Below are 23,055 nucleotides of genomic sequence, written 5' to 3'. Positions count from 1 at the left end.
TTAGACAGGGACTGAACCAAGAGGTGCTAAGTAGAACTGATTCCCCTCCAGAATAAAGGTTTGCCTCTCCCTGCCTTGCCTCCCTATGTCTCCTTTCAGCTCCTGCAGCAGATGCATCGCTGCTCTGAAAGAATGAATGCACACCGTGGGGTTTTCGAAGTAAATCAAGTTCCTAAATAACCGGGTTATAATAGTAATCTATTGCCTTCTTAAACAGAAAGAAACCTTTCTCATTTTATATAAAACTTGTATTTCTCTCAGTCCTGGAGCCTCTGGAGGCTTTGCTCATTTTCCTTCATGCTTCTCTTGATCCATACCACTTGATACTGCAGCTGCTGAGCTCAACCAAATCAATGCAACCAGTGCCACCTCGACACATGCCACTTTGGATGGTGTCCAGAGACATCAGGCCTGGGATGTAAACCCTCCAGTTCCGATACTCTGGTGAGACCTTTCCTAGCTCATGTTGACTGGCTACAGAAGAAGGGCAAACGCTAGAAGAAGGACTCCTTAGTTTCATTTTGGGTGGCACACTTGCTAACAAAGTTACAGAACTTAGATATAGACCAAGGCCCATAAGATAGGGCACAATGCAGGTGGCCGGGTGGTGGCACAGTGGGTTAAGCACATGTGGCACAAAGCGCAAGGACCGGCGTAAGGATCTTGGTTCGAGCCCCCAGCTCCCCACCTGCAGGGGAGTCGCTTCACAGGCGGTGAAGCAGGTGTCTATCTTTCTTTCCCCCTCTCTGTCTTCCCCTCCTCTCTCCATTTCTCTCTGTCCTATCCAACAACGAAAATCATCAACAATGGCAATAATAATAACCACAACGAGGCTACAACAACAAGGGCAACAAAAGGGGGAAAAAATGGCCTCCACGAGCGATGGATTCATGGTGCAGGCACTGAGCCCAGCAATAACCCTGGAGGGAAAAAAAAAAAAAAGATAGGGCACAATGTGCACATGTATCCATAAGTTGAGGGAAAACATATACCTTAAAACAAAAGTCTACAGTACAGTAGTCTACAGTGACTCCGTAGGTGCAGCAAGCAAGTAGAAAGACCTAAAAAAGATACCATAAAGTACTTAGTCAAATATTTTCTACTTAGGGGCTGGGTGGTGGCACACCGGCTTGAGCACACATATTAGGACAAGGACCTGGGTTAGAGCCCCCAGTCCCCCCCTGCAGGGGGAAAGCTTCATGAGTGGTGAAGCAGGGCTGCAGGTATCTCTGTCTCTCTCCCTCTCTATCACCCCCTTCCCTCTTGATTTCTGGCTGCCTCTATCCAATAAATAAAGATAATAAAAATTATTTAAAAAAAACAAATATTTTCTACTTATCCCTTGATACCCTCCTCATTTACTTCTTATTTCATTTCCCTCAGTCACTCTAAGGCTAACCTTGTCAGATAAAGTAAGGACTACAAAAGCTGGATAAGGGCAAGAGACTGGCATTCTTGAACGACAGTCCCTTTGGTCACTACCAGGTCACCTTATCGTCTGGGGCCCTAGTCAGGGAATCCTGGGATTTCCACATAAATATGATGGGCATAGACCTCTAACAGATCCCTCTCTCCATCACCAGTAGAAGTTGCCCCACTCTCCGGAGGATTGCTGGGTCAACCTACTCTGCTACTTAAGGAAGACTGGGCCTGAAATGAGTGCAGCCTAGAATGTTCTTAGCCATGACCATTGAATGTGAGCTCAGACTGACAGGGATGCAGAGGTTACATAGGCTCCTGTGCAAAATATGAATAGACATGTACCCTAGATCATATCCATGGGGTTTACAGCTAATGGTATTTATATATTTTTCCTATATTCAGGAGCTTTTCTCTGCCCTGATCCAGCTTCCTAGTCCTAGTCTCAACTCTGACATCATCTTCCCAGACAATACTCTTGACCACCTGCTGCTTGTTGGGCTCAGGCAAAAATTAGTAAAGTCATGAGCACCTTACAATAGACCTAAATAGACTACCTAGCTTCTTCCAACATGAAAACCCCAAATCTCTTCTGCTATCCTCTAACCTTTATGTTCCTGATTATTAAAGAATTTGTTGTGCTTTATATCTTAATGCTTTCAGCCACCAAGTTGCAGATGCTACCATGATGCCAACCTGCTTTCCCTGGGGAGATGACCTCACCAGTGTGTCTTGGAACCCCACCTCCACAGAGACCTACCCAACTAGGGAAAATAGAAACAGGGCTGGGGGTATGGAATGACCTGCCAATGCCCATGTCCAGCGGAGAAGCAATTACAAAAATCAGACTTACCACTGTTTGTTTCCCATAAAGATCTTTTGTCCATACTCCCAGAGGGCTAAAGAATAGGGAAGCGAACAGGGGCGGGGGATATGGGGGGAATTGAATTGTATGAAATTGTATCCCTCTTATCCCAAAATCTTGTCAATAATTAGTAAATCACTAATAAAAAAATGTATGCTGGGGGTCGGGCAGTAGCACAGCAGGTCAAGCACACATGGGGCGATGAAAGGGCAAAGTGCAAGGACCAGTAAGGATCCCGGTTCAAACCCCCGGCTTCCCACCTGTAAGGGAGTCGCTTCACAGGCGGTGAAGCAGGTCTGCAGGTGTCTATCTTTCTCTCTCCCCCTCTGTCACCCCCTCCTTTCTCCATTTCTCTCTGTCCTATCCAACAATGACAACATCAATAACAACAACAATAACTACAACAACAATAAAACAACAAGGGCAACAGAAGGGGGGGAAGCAAAAGCAAAAAAAATAAAAATAAAAAATGTGGTGCCATGAAACACAAGGACTTCATACTTCTGTGATATCACTGTGGGAGGAGGATGAATTTACAACGTCCCCCCACATGACAAATATACGGACATTATAGAGAAAGACAGAAAGATACAGAGACAGACTGAAGCACTGCTCAGCTGTGATTTATGGTGGTGCTGGGGACTGGACTTGGAACCTCAGGCATCAAAGTCTTTCTGCATAACCATCAAGCTACTTATCCTAAACTGTATTTTCAAATCACCCTGAAGCTTCTCCTAATGCACTGCCCACCCATATGGAGTGTTATGTCCTACTCCACCGTTCCCCTCTTTTTCTCGAACCTTCCATCCACTGTTCCCTTAATAACCATTTTGATTTTCGATCAAAAACCGCAGTTGTCCGGCAAAATATCTATTTGGTGGCACTGAACATGAGCCTGCTTCCCTGGAGAAAACGTTAATAACATCCTAGTAACAGAGCCAAGGAAGTTTTTTGTTTGTTTGTTATTTCTTTCCTGTCTAGAGATTTTGTACTGAAAGGATTAAGATTAATGAGCAAATAAGAAAAATGCAGTTTTAGGATATGTGACTCAAATTAGTAAAATCTTACAAAGAAATAAAGAATATGCTCGAGCCAGAAGATTAGGTGTTTTTGCACGTGTTTAAGTAAGAACAAAACAGTAATTTCTATATGTGAGATGAAGAGAAATATGAAAATTAATTGGCTAAGCAAAATACTTTCTAGAACATAGAATACAAATGAGAATAGGAGCGAAAGTGGGGCAGCTTCCTTGGAGAAAAACAAATTCAGAAAGTAGGCAAAAGGAGAAAACTTAAAGTCCATGAAGGAAAACTGAAGAAGACAAATGTCTGAATTATGAAACAAAAAGTAGTTTTAACAAAAATAAGTTACATACTTACATACCTAGACACATCTAATATTTGACAAGGGGGCCCAAACTGCAATATGGAAAGAGGAGAATCTCTTCAATAAATGGTGTTGGGAAAATTGGGTTGAAACATACAGAAGAATGAATGAAACACTACATTTCACCAGACACAAAAGGAAATTCCAAATGGATCAAGGACTTGGCTGTTAGACCAGAAACTATCAAATACTTAAAGGAAAATATTGGCAGCACACTCTTTTCCATCTAAATTTTATAGGCATCTTCAATGATACAAACCCAATTACAAAGAAGACTAAAACAAAAATAGACCAATGGGACTACATCAAATTAAAAAGCTGCTGCGCAGCAAAAAAAAAAAAATAAAATAAAATAAACAACCAATACCCAAACAAAGAGACCCCCTCACAGAATCAGAGATCTTCACATACTGTACATCAGACAAGAGGTTAATAACCAAAATATATAAAGAGTTCAGCAGGGAATCAGGCGGTAGCACAGCAGGTTAAGCACCAGGTGGTGCAAAACACAAGGACCAGCCTATGGATTCAGGTTTGGGGCCCCGGCTCCCCACCTGCAGGGGAATCGCTTTACAAGCAGTGAAGCAGGTCTGCAGGTGTCTGTCTTTCTCTCCCCTCTCTGTCTTCCCCTCCTCTCTCCACTTCTCTCTGTCCTATCCAACAATGACACCAATAGCTACAACAATAAAACAACAAGGGCAACAAGAGGGAATAGATAAATAAAATTTTTTTTTTAAAAAAAGAGCTCACCAAAAGTAGCAACAACAACAAACAACCCCATCCAAAAACAGGGAGAGAATATGAACAAAATATTTACCAAAGAAGAGATCCAAAATTCCAACAGACATAAGAAAAATGCAAATAAAAACAACCACTTCACTCCTGTGAGAATGCCATACATCAGAAAAGGTAGCAACAACAAATGCTGGAGAGGTTGTGGGGTAAAAGAAACCCTCCTACACTGTTGGCAGGAATATAATTTTGTTCAACCCCTGTGGAGAGCAGTCTGGAGAACTCTCAGAAGGCTAGAAATAGACCTATCCTATGACCCTGCAATTCCTCTCCTGGGCATATATCCTAAAGAACCATACAGACCCATCCAAAAAAATCTTTGTATACCCATGTTCATAGCAGCACAATATGCATAGTCAAAATCTGGAAGCAACCTAGGTGTCCAACAATAGATGAGTGGCTAAGTAAGTTGTGGTCTATATACACGATGAATATTACTTAGCTATTAAAAATGATTAATACCCTTACTTCACCTCATCTTGGATGGAGCTTGAAGGAATCATATTGAGATATTTCATGAAGAGAAGGATGAATATGGGATGATCCCCAAAAAGTTGAAATACAAGATCTGAAGGGAAAAACAAAGCAGAGCTTGGACTGGGTTTGGTGTATTGCACCAAAGTAAAAGACTCTGTGGGGGGTGGGGGGAGGGGTATCAGGTCCTGGACCACAAGAATGGAAGAGGACCTGGGTGGAGGGTTAGAAAGCTATGCAGAAATTTGAGACATTTTGGGAGTCTGCAGGTGTCTACTTTTCTCTCCCCCTCTGTCTTCCCCATCTCCATTTCTCTCTGTCCTAGCCAACAACGACGACAACAATAATAACTACAACAATAAAACAACAATGGCAACAAATAAACTGAGAAATTTTACACATGTACCAACTACTGGACTGACTCTCAGATGTAAAATATTAATTCCCCCTGCAATATAAGTTACGTTTATAAAAAGGAATAATCTAGGACTGAAGAGATAGTATAATGGTTTTGTCAAAGAAATTTCACACCTGAGGCTTTGAGGTCCTAGGTATAACCCACAGCACCACTATAATCAAGAACAGAGCAGTCCTCTGGTTAAAAATACAAATTAAAAAAAAATTGGGGCCAGGTGGTGGCATATTAGGTTGAGAGCACATGTCACTGCTCTCAAGGACTAAAGTTCAAGCCTTTAATCCTCATCTGTAACGGGGAAGCTTCACAAGTGGTAAAACAATGTTGTAGGTGCCTCTCTCTCTCTTCCCCTCCCCCCTACATCTCAGTTTTTCTCAGTTGCTATCCAATAAATGAATAAAATATAGGAACTCAAAAAAATAAAAAATGCTACCTACCAATGTAGTGTGGTCAATTTCTTTAAAAAAAAAAAAAGAGTAATCTAGATGTCTTCAGACTGATAAACTTAATTTCCATACAGCAAAGAAGGTGGAAGAAAATGATTATGAAGCTATTTTTCAGTTTTTAAATGAGAAAAATAATAAACTGGGCCAGATGGTAGTATACCCAGTTGAATGCATGTTACCACATTCAAGAACCTGGGTTCAAGTCCCTGATTCCTACCTGGAGGTGCATGAGGGGAGATCCTCATGGACAATGAAGCAGTGTGCTACAGGTATCTTTTTGCCAATCTTCTTCTCTCCTCAACTCCCCATTGCTGTCCTGTAATATGAAAGGGGGGAGGCAGAGAATGACCACTTCAAGTGTTGGGCTTATCCTGCAGGCACTGAGTCTCAGAGATAATCTTGGTGGAAATAACAATAAATAAATACATTTTTTTCCTTATTGGGGGATTAATGTTTTATAGTCAACAGTAAATACAATAGTTTGTACATACATAACATTTCTCACTTTCCACATAACAGTACAATACCCACGTCATCATTTTTGGAACTTTACTCTCCCCCACACCTACCCCAGAGTCTTTTACTTTGGCAAAATACATCGACTCCAGTCAGGTTCTACTTGTGTTTTCTCTTCTGATCTTGTTTTTCAACTTTTACCTGAGAGTGAGATTATCCCATATTCATCCTTCTGTTTCTAACTTATTTCACTTAACATGATTTCTTCAAGCTCCATCCAAGATGGGCTGAAAATGGTGAAGTCACCTTTTTTAATAGCTGAGTAGTATTCCATTGTGTATATATACCACAACTTGTTCAGCCACTAATCTGTTGTTGGACACCTGGGTTGCTTCCAGGTTTTGGCTATTACAAATTATTCTGCTATGAACATAGGTATACACAAATCTTTTTTGGTGGGTGTGTTGAGTTCCTTACAATATATTCCCAGGAAAGGAATTATAGGATGATAGGGTAGGTCCATTTTTAGCCTTCTGAGAGTTCTCCAGACTGCTCTCCACAGAGGTTGGACCAACTGACATTCCCACTAGCTGTGCGGGAGGGTTTCTTTGACCCTACAACCTCTCCAGCATTTGTTGCTGCTACCTTTTCTGTTGTATGACATTCTCACAGGAGTGAAGTGATATCTCATTGTTGTCTTTATTTGCATTTCTCTGACAATCAAAGACTTGGAGCATTTTTTTCATCTGTTTCTCAGCCTTTTGGATCTCTTCTGTGCTGAAAAATAAATACACTTTAAGAACAATAGCAGACAGCATGGTTTTGTAAAGAACAAATCCGGTCAGACTAGCATAGTCTCCTCATATGTCAGAATGATGAGTCTGCCTGTCCAAAGGGAATGTAACAGATATTAGTTATCAAGACTTCAGCAGATAATTCCGGGTCATGATAACTGGTGACGAAGGAAAGAAAACTGATAACTGAAGAGAAGAGTGATGGGCGGAGACTAACACTGAGAAATGGTGGCAAGGGAGGCTTCTTGGAAAGGATGATAGTGCTGAGATCCAAATCATGACAGGGAGCCAGTCACGTGACGTTTGTCCAGTGAGTACACTGGAGGCAGTGGCTTTTGGATGACTTTGACCTGTTTGAAAGATGGGGAGAAGACCATTGGGGTTGAATTATATTTTGAGCAAAGAAGGGGTAGGGGTGAGGTGGGTATGGATGATGAGGGGGTTAGAAATCACAAGGAGGGAGTCGGGCTGTAGCGCAGCAGGTTAAGCGCAGATGGCGCAAAGCACAAGGACCGGCATAAGGATCCCGGTTCAAACCCCGGCTCCCCACCTGCAGGGGAGTTGCTTCACAAGCGGTGAAGCAGGTCTGCAGGTGTCTATCTTTCTCTCCTCCTCTCTGTCTTCCCCTCCTCTCTCCATTTCTCTTTGTCCTATCCAACAAAGACAACAACAATAATAACTACAACAATAAAACAACAAGGGCAACAAAAGGGAATAAATAAATAAATACATAATAAATATTTAAATTAAAAAAAAAGAAATCACAAGGAATGTGGGAGTTGGAGAATATGTGGCAGAAGCCATGCATTTCACTTGAGGACAATGGGTTTTATGCAGGGGAACCTTTGTAAACAAATCCCTTCTCTCCTCCCTCTTCTCCCTACACCCAGATCCCATCCTCTGTGCTGTGAGACATGGACTATTTTAGGTGAGAGAGAAAGATGAGAGAGGCTAGTGAAGAAGTACAGACATACTAACTAGGTAGACTCTGTTTTTTTTGTTTTAAATTTTTTATTTATAAAAAGTGAAACATTGATAAAACCACAGGATAAGAGGGGTACAACTCCACACAGTTCCCAACAATAGATCTCCATATCCTATCCCCTCCCCTGATGGCTTTCCTATACTTTATCCCTCTTGGATTATGGACCCAAGATCATTGTGGGATGCAGAAGGTGGACTGTCTGGCTTTTGTAATTGCTTCCCTGCTGAACATGGGTGTTGACTGGTCGATCCATACTCCCAGTCTGCCTCTCTCTTTCCTTAGTAGGGTGGGGCTCTGGGGAAGTGGAACTCCAGGATACATTGGTGGGGTTGTCTATCCAGGGAAGTCTGGTCGGCATTATGCTAACATCTGGAACCTAGAGGTTGAAAAGAGAGTCAACATACAATATGAAACAAATTGTTGACCAATCATGGACCTAAAGGCTGGAATAGTGCAGATGAAGAGTTGAGGAGTTTCTGTTTTGTAGATAGCTAATAGGCATATTTTAGTTATATTCCAAAGGGCCTGTGGCTATACTAGTGTTTTGTTTGTTTGTTTGTTTTTGCCTGAGCCTGAAATCTGATATGCAGGTGGATCCTAATTATTGTTTGGGGAGATGATGTCATGGCTGTCAGAAGGACCAGAAAGCTGGATCAGGGAAGAGAGTAGCTCCCAAATATGGTAAAGGGATATAAATACTGTTGATTGTTAAGTCCCATTGATCTGATGTGATCTGGGGTCCAGATTCAGCTTAGGAGCCTATGTGACCTCAGCATTCCTATAGATCTGAGCTCACATTCTGTGGTCATAAGACTCTGTTTCATTTTGTTGTTGTTGTTGTTGTTGTTCCTCTGTTTACTGGGTGTAGGGGGTGGTGGTTAATGGTTTACAGTGCAGTTATTGACACATGTACAATCTCTCAGCTTCCCATAATAGATGTCTGCAAAAGATTCTCACTCCCAATTTAGCTCCTCCTCCACCATCAGGCACCATCACCCCAAAGCCCCCTTACATTAAAGTCCCCTCTCTTCCCTCCCCAGAATCCCTTGCTTTGGTATAATATACTAAGGCCAGGCCAAGTTTATTTTGTGTTTACCCTTTTTAAGTTCTGCCTATGAGTGAGATCATCCAGTGTTTACTTTATCCTTCTCTTTCTGGCTTATGATTTTTTCAAGCTGCCTCCAAGATGAGGCAAAGGCCATGACTTAATCCTTTTTAACAGCTGAGTACTATTTCATTGTGCATATGCACCATAACATTCTTTGCCACTCATCTGTCTTTGGTCACCCGAGCTTCTTCCAAGTGTGGGCTATTAAAAATTGTGCTGCTATGAACATAGGTGTACATGGCTCTATTTAGATGAGTGTTTTTGCTTTCTTTGGCCTTAGAAGTATTGGTGGGCCATAGAATAGGTTCATTTCTAGAATTCTGGGAATATCTAGACTGATCTCTACAGGGTTTGGACCAATTTGCATTCCTACCAAGAGTGTAAGAAGGTTCTACTACCTCCCACCCCACCTCTCCAAAATTTGTTGTTACTGTCCTTTCTTTTCTTTTTTTTTAATATTTTTTATTTATTCCCTTTTGTTGCCCTTGTTTTATTATTGTATTTATTATTGTTGTTTTTATTGATGTCATTGTTGTTGGATAGGACAGAGAGAAATGGAGAGAGGAGGGGACGACAGAGAATGGGAGAGAAAGATAGATACCTGCAGACCTACTTCACTACTTGTGAAGTGACTCCTCTGCAGGTGGGGAGCTGGGGACTTGAACTGGAATCCTTATGCAGGTCCTGCGCTTAATCTGCTGCGCTACCGTCCAACTCCCGTTACTGTTCTTTCTAAAGTGTAACATTCTCATGGGAATAAAGTAGAATATCATTGTCTTTATTTGGATTTCTCTGACAATTTGGAAAAATTTTTTCCTTATGGATCTAGACTCTATTTAATGAGAGGACCTAGCAATGGATTATATATGAGGTTATGAGGAAAAAGTAGACCAAACACTGAAACTTAATCAACTGTGCAGCATTAACTGAGTGAAGAGAGAAATTTTCTCCTTTCTTTCTTTCTCTCTTCCTTCCTTCCTTCCTTCCTTCCTTCCTTCCTTTCTTTCTTTTTTTTTTGCCTCCAAGGTTATCACTGGGGTCTGGTGCCTGCACTATGAATCCACTGCTCCTGGAGGTCACTTTTTCCATATTGTTGCCCTTGTTATTGTAGTTATTTGTTATTGTTGTTGGATAGAACAGAGAGAAATTGAGAGAGGAGGGAAAGACAGAGAGGGAGAGAGAAAGACACCTGCTGATCTGCTTCACAGATTGTGAAGCGACCCCCCCCCTGCAAATGGGGAGCTGGGGGCCTGAATCAGGATCTTTACACCAGTCCTTGCACTTTGCAACATGTGCGCTTAACCTGCTGTGCTACCAGCCGCCTCCCCCCTCCTCCAAGATAAATCTTAGAAGGAGCTAATTTAGGAGTTGTCAGCTATGTGTGGGATATATGGTGCTTGACTGCCTGCTCTCAATCCATACGAAGAAGTTAAGTAGGAAGCTGGAGATAAGTGTACAACTTAGGTTATTTATGTACAATGGAAGGAAGAAAGCCATTTAAAAGTCACAGTGTTGAGATGATAGTGAAATGACCACATGACCACATAACCTCATGATTCCTCTGTGGGAGTGTATACATTCATATCCAGAACCACATTTAATGAGGTCAGGAGGATAGAGGGAGAATGTCCACATATGTGTAAATCAGCAAACAGCAGGACTCAGTATGTCTTGCATCTCCCAAGAGAAATGACATTTTTTTTTCCCTCTGACACAAATGACCCAGGAAGGAGGGGGTCTTGGATGGTGCTAGCTTTGTATGGTGAAAATTTGGGTGGAGAGATTTTGGTCTGTTTCTAATTCTGCTTCTAAGACCCCTTCTGTTTTGATCATCAGGTTAGGTTTGCTTGCATTGCTTAATGCTGTGTTCTATTTACATAATCACTGCTTTACCTGAGAACCGCCCTGCCTACAGGGCACTGGTTTAATCCCCACTAGTTAGATGCAAGCTTGATACCTCCGAGTGCGCTTGCTTTTTCCTTCTCCCCACCCCCTATCCTACGTACTTCCTCTTCAGACCTGACACTTGCGCCTCAGGAGATATAAAGGGCAGGATTGTCTAATGAAGAGAGATTAGATAGATTGCACTGCATTCCCGCTCAATAAAGATTGAACTGAGTTCCCAGCTTAGCCATGAGTCCCTGGTCGTCTGTCTCTCACCCGTGAAGCTAGCCTGGCAGAGAGAACCGTAGCCAGTTGCCAGGCCCCTAAGATTAGATGCATCCCAGTGTGGAGAGAAAGTAACCACAGCCAGTCACCATATAGTTGATCAGAATGGGAACACATACATATGACATCCCTAGATAGGACTGTGTCAATTGTGTGCTCCCTCTATCCTAAGCTTCAAGGAGTATTTATTTGTAAAACTAATACATTATATGACATTGTTTAGACAAAACAGCATGTGGTTATATATTACACAGACAAAGATCAGAATACTTTTCTAAGGGAGAAAACATCAGGGTAGGGGTGTTTAAAACTGTCATTATCCAACTGTCACTATGTCAGTATATTCTTTTTATGCCATAACATATTGAGTTTATGCCAGTTATCACACGCACAATCTCCAGACCCTTAGGGCAGCAGCTAGACATTAAGATTTATAGGGTGATCGCTGTGGCAATTCAACCCTCTCTTGCCTGTGGCCAGAAATCTCTGAAATATCAAGACTTTGCCTTAAAGTAGGATTTTGTGATAATGGAACAGAGCCAGAAATATAGGCCTCATAGTATATATTAGTCAAAATAATGTAACTTGTAGGCAAATAACATTTTACAAATATAGATGCAAAGGTAACACTCAAGAGGATTTCTAATAACAAGTGCGAGGAAGTCTGGGACCAGAAAACTTCTACAATATCTCCCCTATCACTTTTTATATAAAAATGGACCAAGATTCAAAAGCATTTTAAAATTTTTTATATCTTTATTTATTTACCACCTGCTTTTAAATATATACATATATATTTAATTTAATGAGAGAAACACAGAGAACTCTAGTTTATGGTAGTGTTGAGAATTGAACCTGGAACCTTGGAGCCTCTAGCATGAAAGTATTTTGCATAGCCATTATGCTACCTCCCCAGCCCAAGATAGAAGATTCCTAATGCCCAGGAATTTGTAATGCATACAGCATTGGAGATTTAGGCTGCATATTAAAGTAGGTATCTACTGGTTTGAATTAAACCAGACTGAGTAACATATACCCTTTTCCTGGAAAAAAAATATGATGAAAAGGGTTTGCATAAAGGTTTGTTCACTGCTTCTTTTTTTAATATTTATTTTATTTCTTTATTTCCTTTTACTGCCCTTGTTGGTTTATTGTTGTAGTTATTATTGATGCTATTGTTGTTGTTGGATAGGACAGAGAGAAATGGAGAGAGGAGGGGAAGACAGAGAGGGGGAGAGAAAGATAGACACCTGCAGACCTGCTTCACCGCCTGTGTAGTGATTCCCCTGTAGGTGGGGAGCCCAGGCTCAAACTGGGATCCTTACGCTGGTCCTTGTACTTTGCGCCGCCTGCACTTATCCACTGCACTACAGCCCGACTCCCTGTTCACTGCTTCTTTTGTCTCATTGTCCACCATACTTTTTTTCCCCTTTCTCTGCCCACCACATTGTTCTTTTTGTCCTCCATATATGGCATCTCACCCCCTAACTTTTGACCACACCAGTCTCCATATGGTGTGCTCTTCCTCTGGATACCTTTGAGGCTCATTCCCTCACTTGAAAAGAAGGTTCTTGCTTTGTTTTTTTGTGTGTGCTGTGAATCCATCATGGTGGTACATACCTCAGTTAATAAATGACCTTCATGTCAGAAAAATGTGATTACCTACACATAATAAGCATGATAAAAAGTAGGCACCTGGTCACTACCCAACACTTATTTATTTATTTATTGCTTGTTTGTTTGTTTATTGCCAACAGGCTTATTGATGGGGCTTGGTGCTGATGCTGAATTCATTGTTCCTGGCAGCCATTTTTTCCCTTTTATTAATGATCTTCCTTCCTTCCTTCCTTCCTTCCTTCCTTCCTTCTTTCTTTCTTCCCTTCTTTCTTTCTTCCTTTCTTTTTCACTCTTTCTTTCTTTCTTCCTTTCTCTCTTTCTTTCTTTTGATAGAGACAGGGAGAAATTAAGAGGGAAGCTGGAGATAGAAAAAGAGAGCTACTTGTAGACTGCTTCACCATGCAGGAACTTCCCCCCTGCAGGTGGGTACTGAGGGCTTAAACCCAGGTCTTTGCACAGGGTTCTGTGTGTACTTCACTGTCTCATCACTTGTCTCTTTCTCTAGTCATGTGGCAGTTGAAGCATTGTTTTTTGGGGGGGTACTATCCTAAAGTAGATAGTACTGGACATAATGGCATGGTAGTTTGTGAGTCACAGAGGGGAGTTCCAATCTCTTGTTGGAGGAGCTGTCAGAGTTCGGAACTGAACTACTCCCTGGAGGGTTGATTTGATTTTGACACCCTAAGCAGAAGGAACAGCATAAGACAAGAGATGGTCGACAAATGTACAGTTGAGGAATAGTAGCTTGGTCAAAATAAGGGCATGCAGTTAGAAATACATATTGAAAAAGCAAATGCAGGCTCTATCTCAGAAAGCCTCAAATACCAAGTTGAGGGGTTTGGACATAATAGAGCAGTGGACGGGAGTTGGGCAGTAGCGCAGCAGGTTAACCTGTAGGGAAGTCACTTCACAGGCGGTGAAGCAGGTCTGTGTTGTATGCTTTACATTGGGTTCCAGTTCTCCCCCACCGAGAGAATTAGATCAGTCCAGTTAGTTTTGCAGGCCTGCTTGGCCCCGCCCCGAAGGAAACCCGCCAGAGTTCCAGAGTGACAGAGTTGCTGGGTTCCTGAGTTCCAGAGTAAGAGAGAGTGCTTGTGCCGCTGCAAAGAGACAGCAGAGTTCTGTTTGGTGATTAGTTTGGTTTAGTTTATGAATCGTTGTTCCTGAATAAAGAAATACAGCTTCCCTGCCCAGCCGTTGTCTCCGCATCTCTGTTACCCGCCCGTGAAGCTAACCCGGCCAGCTAGAGCCGCCTAATTTTAACAACAGGTCTGCAGGTGTCTAACTTTCTCTCCCCCTCTGTCTTCCCCTCCTCTCTACATTTGTCTCTGTCTTATTTAACAACTTTGACATCAATAACAATAATAATAGCTACAACAATAAAAAAACAAGGGCAACAAAAGGGAAAATAAATAAATAAATATAAATTTTAAAATATATATATAGCAGTGAACTGGGAGCAATTCTTCAGTGGCTCCAATTCTTTTAAAAATGTTTTATTAGTGATTTAATAATGATTAACAAGATTGTAAGATAACAGGGGGTACAATTCCATACAGTGTGCCATCCCTCCATTGGGAGTTTCCCTGTTCTTTATCCCTCTGGGACTAGGGACTAAAATTCTTTATGGGGTGCAGAAGGTGGAAGGTCTGCTTTCTGTAATTGCTTTCCTATTGAACATGGATGTTGGCAGGTCGGTCCATACCCCCCAGCCTGTTTCTATCTTTCCCTAGTGGGATAGGGCTCTGGAGAGGTGAGGTTCCAGGACACACTGGTGAGGTTGTCTGCCCAGGGAAGTCAGCATGGTATCATGGTAGCGTCTGAAACTTGGTGACTGAAAGGCGGTAAGATATAAAGCAAATTGTTCCATAAACAGCAACCCAAAGGGAACTGGCAAGATGCAGCCATTATTATGGAAAGTAGTCCTGGTGGGAATCTGCAAGCTGAGTCATAGTGCAAAAGGATAAAATCTAAGAAGACAAATCATAAAGTTAGTGAAATAATTATGACATAACAACAAGAACCAGGAAGTTTTCTTTTATTCATAAAAAGGACTAATATGCTGGAGATCAAATAGGAGTGTATCACTCCACTGGAGTGCTATGAGAAATTCTATATACTGACTGGCTTAAACAGAAATTTGTTTCTTACAGATCTTGCCTCTGTTTCTTTCTCAATCAAAAATACTATAAGTTGGGAATCCGGTGGTAGCACAGCGGCTTAAGCGCACAAGGCACAAAGCGCAAGGACTGCCTTAAGGATCCAGGTTCAAGCCCCCGGCTCCCCACCTGCAGGGGAGTTGTTTCACAAGCGGTGAAGCAGGTCTGCAGGTGACTTTCTCTCTCTCCCCCTCTCTGTCTTCCTCTCCTCTCTCCATTTCTCTCTGTCCTAGCCAACAACGATGACATCAATAATAACTACAACAATAAAACAACAAAGGCAACAAATAAATAAATATAAAAATTTTTTTAAAAATACTATAGTAAAAAAGGTCCATGGGCCTAGATTTTTTTTTTTTTTTTGCCTCCGGGGTTATTGCTGGGGCTCAGTTTCTGCACTATGAATCCACTGCTCCTGGAGGCCATTTTTTTTCCTTTTTGTTGCCCTTGTTGTTGTAGCCTTGTTGTGGTTATTATTGTTGTTGTTGATGTCGTTCCTTGTTGGATAGGACAGAGAAAAATGGAGAGAGGAGGGGAAGACAGAGAGGGGGAGAGAAAGACACCTGCAGACCTGCTTCACCGCCTGTGAAGCAACTCCCCTGCAGGTGGGGAGCTGGGGGCTCGAACCGGGATCTTTCTGCAGTTCCTTGCGCTTAACCTGCTGCGCTACCACCCAACCCCCGGGCCTAGATTTCTAATAGACCCTTCTCTCCACCATCACTGGTCACTTCCAACAGGAATGTCAGTATAAGCCTTCTTGAGGATTTCTTTAGGAGTGAACCCTTATTACAGACTAGCAATGGTAAGGACTGCCTCACTCTCCAAGGGAGTCTGGGTCATTCTACTCTACCACTCAAGGGCACACAGTTCTGAAATGGGTACAGCCTAGAATGTTCCCAGCTGTGACCATGGACTTCAAACACAGACTGCTAGGTATTTGGAGGTTATACATGCCCCAGTGCTAAATATGAACAGATATGGGCCCAAGGTCAGATCGATGTGGTAAACAGCTAATTGTATTTTAATTTTCCTTCAAGTTGGGAGCTACTTTCTATTCTGATGTAGTTTTCTAGACCTATTCTCAACTCTGACACCCTCTTTCCAGACAATAGTTTTAGTCCACCTCCATGTTAGCTATCAAGCTCCAGTAAAAATTACCAAACTCATGGAACCCTAGGAATATATCTAAAGTAGACTTCCTAGATTCTTATCACCGGAAAAATACTTATTCACACCTGATCTATCCCTATTTTTTGGCTCCTGTTTATTAAACATTTGTCCTGCTTTATATCTTACTGCCTTTTAGCTATCAAGTTTCCGATGTTACTATGATTATATTCGGACCTCCTCGGGTAGATGACCCACCAATGTGTCCCAGAACCTCACCTCTCCAGAGTCCTATCCCAGTAGGGGAAAGACAGACAAAGGTTGGAGGTATGGTCAGACCTGCCAACACCCATGACCAGTGAAGAAGCAATCATAGAAGCTAGTCCTTCCACCTTCTGCACCCCATAAAGAATTTTGGCTCATACGCCCAGAGGGGTAAATGTTGAAGGCAGATGACCACAGAACTCTGAATTCCAATTTCATCAGGACCCAGAGAGAGAAGGGGGGGGGGAAGGACACTCAGAAATAGTAGGTGTGACTTAGAAAGGAAGACAGGACCGTAGAAAACTGGGAATATATAGGCAGAGATAGCGATAGAAATAATAATCAACCCATATCTGTGATCTTGGGAGAACTAACAATAAGATCGAGAACACAGAACCCTGGTAGTGGACAAAGTATGGAACAAAGATACCCCTGTTATCTTATAATTTTGTCAATCAATATTTAATAACTAATAATAATTTTTTAATTTTCATTTAATTTTAATAAAAATTTAAAGGTTGTATTTATTTATTTATTTATTTAAGAAAGGAGGCATTGACAAAACTGTAGGATAGGAGGGGTACAACTCCACACAGTTCCCACCACCCGATCTCCATATCCCATCCCCTCCCCTGATAGCTTTCCCATTCTTTATCCTTCTGGGAGCATGGACCCAGGGTCCTTGTGGGTTGCAGAAGGTGGAAGGTCTGGCTTCTGTAATTGCTTACCCGCTGAATACGGGCGTTGACTGGTCGATCCATACTCCCAGTCTGCCTCTCTCTATCCCTAGTAGGGTGGGTCTCTGGGGAAGCGGAGCTCCAGGACACATTGGTGGGGTCTTCAGTCAGGGAAGCCTGGTCAGCATCATGCTGGCATCTGGAACCTGGTGGCTGATAAGAGAGTTAACATACAAAGACAAATAAATTATGGACCTAAAGGCTGGAATAGTGCAGATGAAGTGTTGGGGGGTACTCACTGCAGATTCTCATGTACTTCTGCTTTCAGGTATATATTTTGCCCTAGTTTATGGATACGTGTGAGCATATGCTCTATCTCACGGAACCGGGACTATATCTAGGTTTGGGGACTTTATTGGGGAGTGGGCCACCAAGAATGGAATTAGAGAATACTATGAAAGGAAAGGTCTCACCTGAATGATGAAGCTGAAGGGTTGTCATTCCACACCTGAAGTTTCTGGACACAGTCTTAGGTGAAGCATGCTGAGGTGGCACTCCTTGTGTTGATTAGGTTGCAATTGGCGGATGCAATATTATTTGATATATATTGAAAGAAGCATGCAGGAAAGTGGGCCCCACCCTAAGTTTCCAGGACTGGGGGAAATAGAGGCTCTGTAGTGGAAATGTGAGGTTCCTGCTGTCTTAGGGTTAAGAAGACAATGGATAGTTAATATTATCATCACATTATTTGGTAATTGGGTTAACTTTGAAAAGTCCCTTTGTTAGGGTTTACTGTATAATACCCAGTATCTTGCATATAGCTGTACCACTGGTTGCTTCTGTTCTACCTGGTCTAGGCTTTTGAAAGAGTCCACATATCAAAGACTCAGCCTATGTATTAAAAAGACTCAGTCTGTGCTTTAAAAAGTTTGAGACATACAATCAATTTTTCCCCTCACTAATAATAAATTTTAAAAGCCCTTAGATTGTAGTAGCCTTAATAATTTTCTTCTAAGAGCCATCTCACATTTTAAAGTTATTAAATATCAGAATAGTAAAATCAATCTATACCAAGCAGAAATGGAAAGGAAATTTTCATCAGAGCACCAAAATTAATGTATACCTTGAAGGGGTAGAAAGGCAATTTCTCCCTACCCATTTGTTTTTTTTCTAGTGTTCACTGATTATTCAAATGAAAGTCAGACACATTAGTAGGGGAAAAGAGTAGATATAATTACATACCGGGAAGTTACATGGATTCTGAAGCTAATGGGGCAAAATAAGGGCTCATCCTCTGAACTAAGGAATGGTGTAGACGTTTGGGGGGTCTAACAGAAAGGAGGGGGCCCATATAACCAGGAGAAGTTGACTAATAAGACAAAAACCAGATGCTCTGTTATATGTTTGCCATTTTGTGTAGCTAGACATCCATAATAGAAAGGTTCTTTCTGGTAAAAATTCTAATTCTGTGTAGAACTCCCAATTCTCATTCTTCTACTGGTAAAAATTTCATTCAAACTTGCAATGCCTTGAATGACCTTAGCTGAAGAAGTCCTAAGAGCCAAAGTGACATGTCTTAAAAAAGGCCTGCATCATTCAATAGGAAAAAGGACTTTTCAACAAATGGTGCTGGGAAAACTGGATATAGCCACATGTAGAAAGAAATGCAACAAGGCCACCACTTAACACCACACACTAAAATCAGATCAAAATGGATCAAAGACCTGGATATTAGCCTAGAAGCTCTTTAAATATAGAGGAGACATTCCCTATTTTGCCTCACCCTGAATGGAACTTGAAGGAGAAGTGTTTGGTGGGATGAAATAAAGAGAGGGATGGTTATACCAGATGACCTCACTCATAGGCAGAACTTGGGAGATGGGGACAGGGAGGGAAAACACATGTTAAAACTTGGACTGGGTAGGGGGCTGGGTGGTAGCGCAGTGGGTTAAGCGCCCATGGCATAAACAAAAGAACTGGCATAAGGATCTGGGTCTGCAGATGTCTATCTTTCTCTCCTCTTCTCTATCTTCCCCATCTCTTTCAATTTCTCTCTGTCCTATTTAACAATAACAACAGCTATAACACAATAACAATAACGACTACAACAAGGGCTACAAAATGGGAAAAAAATGGCCTCCAGGAGCAGTGGAGTCGTGGTACAGGTACCAAGCCCCAGCAATAACACTGCAGGCAAAGAAAAAAAAAAAAAAACAAACCTTGGACTGGGGTTGGTGTACTGCATCAAAGCAAAAGGAATCTAGGGAGGGAAGGGAAAAAAAAGATCTGGGTTGGTGGAGCAGCTTTGGAGTTCTAAGCTGGGGGTGCAGGTGTTTTGTAGACACCTATCATGGGGAGATGGGAAATTACACCCATGTGTCAACAATTGTACTGTAACCATTAACCTTCCAATAAAATGAGGGGAAAAAGTCTTGTTCAGAACATTTTGAAGAGGCCTATCCTTCAGCCTATAAATTATCACCAATATTAAACTACTTACTCTACTTACTTTAGTTATACTTTCTAAAATAAATAGTATTTGTTGCCCTCAAAGATATTCTTTTTTATTATCTTTACTTATTGGATAGAGACAGCCAGACATTGAGAGGGAAGGGGGTAATAGAGAGGGAGAGAGACAGAGAGACACCTGTAGTGCTGCTTCACCACTTGCAAAGCTTTCCCCCTGCAGGTGGGGACTGGGTGTTTGAACCCAGATCCTTGAGCATTGTAACACGTGCACTCAGCTGGGTGTGCCACCACCTAGTGCCCCCCCCTTAAAATATTTTTATACTGTTTTACAGATCAGTGATCTATGAACCTTATAATATGGGTGGGGGTAGATAGCGTAATGGTTATGCAAAGAGACTCTCATGCCTGAGGCTCCAAAGTCCCAGGTTCAATACCCTGCACCACCATAGGCCAGAGCTAAGCAGTGCTCTGGTGTTTCTCTCTGTGTCTTTCTCTGCATCTCTCTCAGAAATAAAAATAAAAATAAATAAGCACTAAAAAAAAAAAAGAAGAAAAAACTTTATAATATTATAGTTTTGTCTTTTAAAAGTCCACATAGCAACTATTGGATGATTTCATTCATGTGGAATACAGAGGACTAAATTAATTGAACTTGTTAAAAAAAAGTAACCAAACTGTCTCTCAGACTTTTTGAGAACTAAAATGGTCATCAGGGAGTGAGGGCACAGGGTATTAAAGGAGGGTGTGGTGATTTACACTGACCATATGTGGGTGTGGAATAATACCCCTGAATTTTTTTTTTCACACAATGAAATACAACTCGGCTATTAAAAATAGTGATTTCACCGTTTTCAGCCCATCTTGGATGGAGCTTGAAGAAATCATGTTAAGTGAAGTAAGTTAGAAACAGAAGGATGAATATGGGATGATCTCACTCTGAGGCAGAAGTTGAAAAAGAAGATCAGAAGAGAAAACACAAGTAGCACCTGAAGTGGAGTCAGTGTATTGCACCAAAGTAAAAGACTCTGGGGTGGGTGGGTGGGTGGGGGGAGAGTACAGGTCCAAAAAGGATGACAGAGGACCTAGTGGGGGTTGTATTGTTTTGTGGAAAATCTGAGAAATGTTATGCATGTACAAACCATTGTATTTACTGCCAACTGTAAAACGTTAATCCCCTTAATAAATAAAAAAAATACACTTTACATAAATGCTGTATCTTAAAAACCTCTTCTACTCCAAGTAGACTGTATGTAGGGAATATCACTCACTGAACATTTAGCATTATATAACTTATGCTGACGAAATTAAAGATAATAAATAAGACTCTTATTAGAAGACTTTACTGCCATCCGTTCCACCCCGGTTCCATGGCTGCCAATTCTTAGCAACATCACCCCGCCAGATATTCGTCAGGATGCGACATCATCTAAGTTCATTTCCCACGTCTACCCTCTACCGGACCTGCCAATATACGCGGATATCTTCGCCCACCCTGTCCAACGCTTGATGTCTCGTCACCCAATCTGGTCCCCTACGCCTACACTGAACTTCTCTGTTGCAGTCTCTTGGAAACAGAGCTGGCAGTCAGCTGAGGTCAAGAACAAACACCTCATCACAGACCCCTGCAAGCGTCAACCCGGCTTTGACCTAGCACGTTATGACTGGGCCCTCCTCAATCGCTATCGAACAGGCCATGGCCGGTGTGCCTCTATGTTCCATCGCTGGGGAGCCAGAGACGACCCGAACTGCCCCTGCGGCTCCAGACAGACTATGACCCACATAGTCAACGACTGCCACCTCTCCAGATTCAAAGGACGTCTCGAAACTTTACATCAGGCTCAACCTGACGCTGTTGACTGGCTACGGAAGAAGGGCAAACGCTAGAAGAAGAAGAACTGCCAAGTTGCAGTGCCAAAATGAAGAACTGATGATATGTTTTTTACATTTTGCCTACCGTATGGGTAGAACGAAATAATTTCCAGACATACACATACATGCTAATTTTAATTCAGGAACTGTCTACAGATAGTTCTGTGTAAAATATTTGAAAAGGTCCATTTTATGTCATACATATACTGCAAATATCAAATGAAAGTCAAATTCATAAAATGACCCTGATGGAGGTGTTCCCCTCACTTGGTGAGTGCTAATATGAAGGTTTCCACTAAAAATTCACACAAATTATGAGAATTTAAGAGTTGGTTAATTGCAGAGTATGTGGGCAAGATGACTAGCATAAGACAGAGCAAAGAAAGTTTTACTAGGATTTGCTGTACTGCACCAAAGTAAAAGACTCTGGGGTGTGGGGAGGGAGGAGGGCTCAGGTCCTGGACTATGATGGCAGAGGAGGACCTAGTGGGGGTTGAATTGTTATGTGGAAAACTGAGAAATGTTACACATGTATAAACTATTGTAGTTCACTGTTGACCGTAAACTATTAATCTCCCAATAAAGAAATTTTAAAAAAATAAGGAAAAAACAACCCCAATAATTAAATTGCATACTTGGTAACATGGTGAATTCTTAGTTTTGATAAAGTGAAATGGTTTTGCAAGATAATATATATTAAGATCTTTAGAACTGAAACAACAAAACATCTTTAAGATACTTCAAGAAGATAAGACTAAAAACAAACTTCAAATATTGGTGGTTAGTGGGTGCTGGCCTGCACATGAGAAAAAAAAATTTTACTAGGGAGGGTGAGTACTTCTAAATATCTTCTTATTCATTTTATTGGAAATATGCAAAACTCCCTCAGTAAAGTTAATGAAAGCTGAAACTAAGATGTAAGCCGCATAAAATACATTAATAGATTGAAAAAAAACAATTGAGTAAGCAGTGAGAACTTTATAACATGGATAAACTGACCTTTGTTTTATAGTTTCTACAACTTTGTTTCATTGATATCTGGAATGTTTGCTTTTAAATACTTATTTTTAAGTATCTTAAATGAACTAGGTACAAGATAGGTGGTTTCTTGCCAAATTGTTTCAGCCTCTGCATTTTCTTAGTCACAGCCATTTGTTAAATGGCCATTTAGTGGACTATTGGCATTGGAGAGCTGCGAGAGCCAGACAGTGATATCTGTGGTGGAATGCTGGAATTTCTTCAGAAATAAATGGCTATGAGGTGAAGATAATGGATGCCAGTCGTAGTTTGAGTTTAGAGCTCGCCAGTGATCCACATTTATAGTGACTATCCCATCCTTTGCTGCAAGCCTTGTTGAATTGAGGTTCACACTTCTAAGCGAGAGTAGTTACTTCAGAGTAGTTACTTCAGTTTCTTTGCACAAATAGTGAATGACATAGACACAATATTATTTGTGAATGAATCTGCGACAACTCTATGCACCAAAACCACGCGCTTTGCTTGGATAATCTGCAAAGCACGGTGCCCCCAAACTAGATATGGAAGCATAAGTGTGCTGACAGGGAATAGAGTTGATCCTAAGTT

This window comes from Erinaceus europaeus, chromosome 6 (assembly GCF_950295315.1).
Source record: "Erinaceus europaeus chromosome 6, mEriEur2.1, whole genome shotgun sequence".
Taxonomy (NCBI): Eukaryota; Metazoa; Chordata; class Mammalia; order Eulipotyphla; family Erinaceidae; genus Erinaceus; species Erinaceus europaeus.
The sequence above is the reverse complement of the archived record's forward strand: the minus strand, read 5'-3'. Positions refer to the sequence as shown.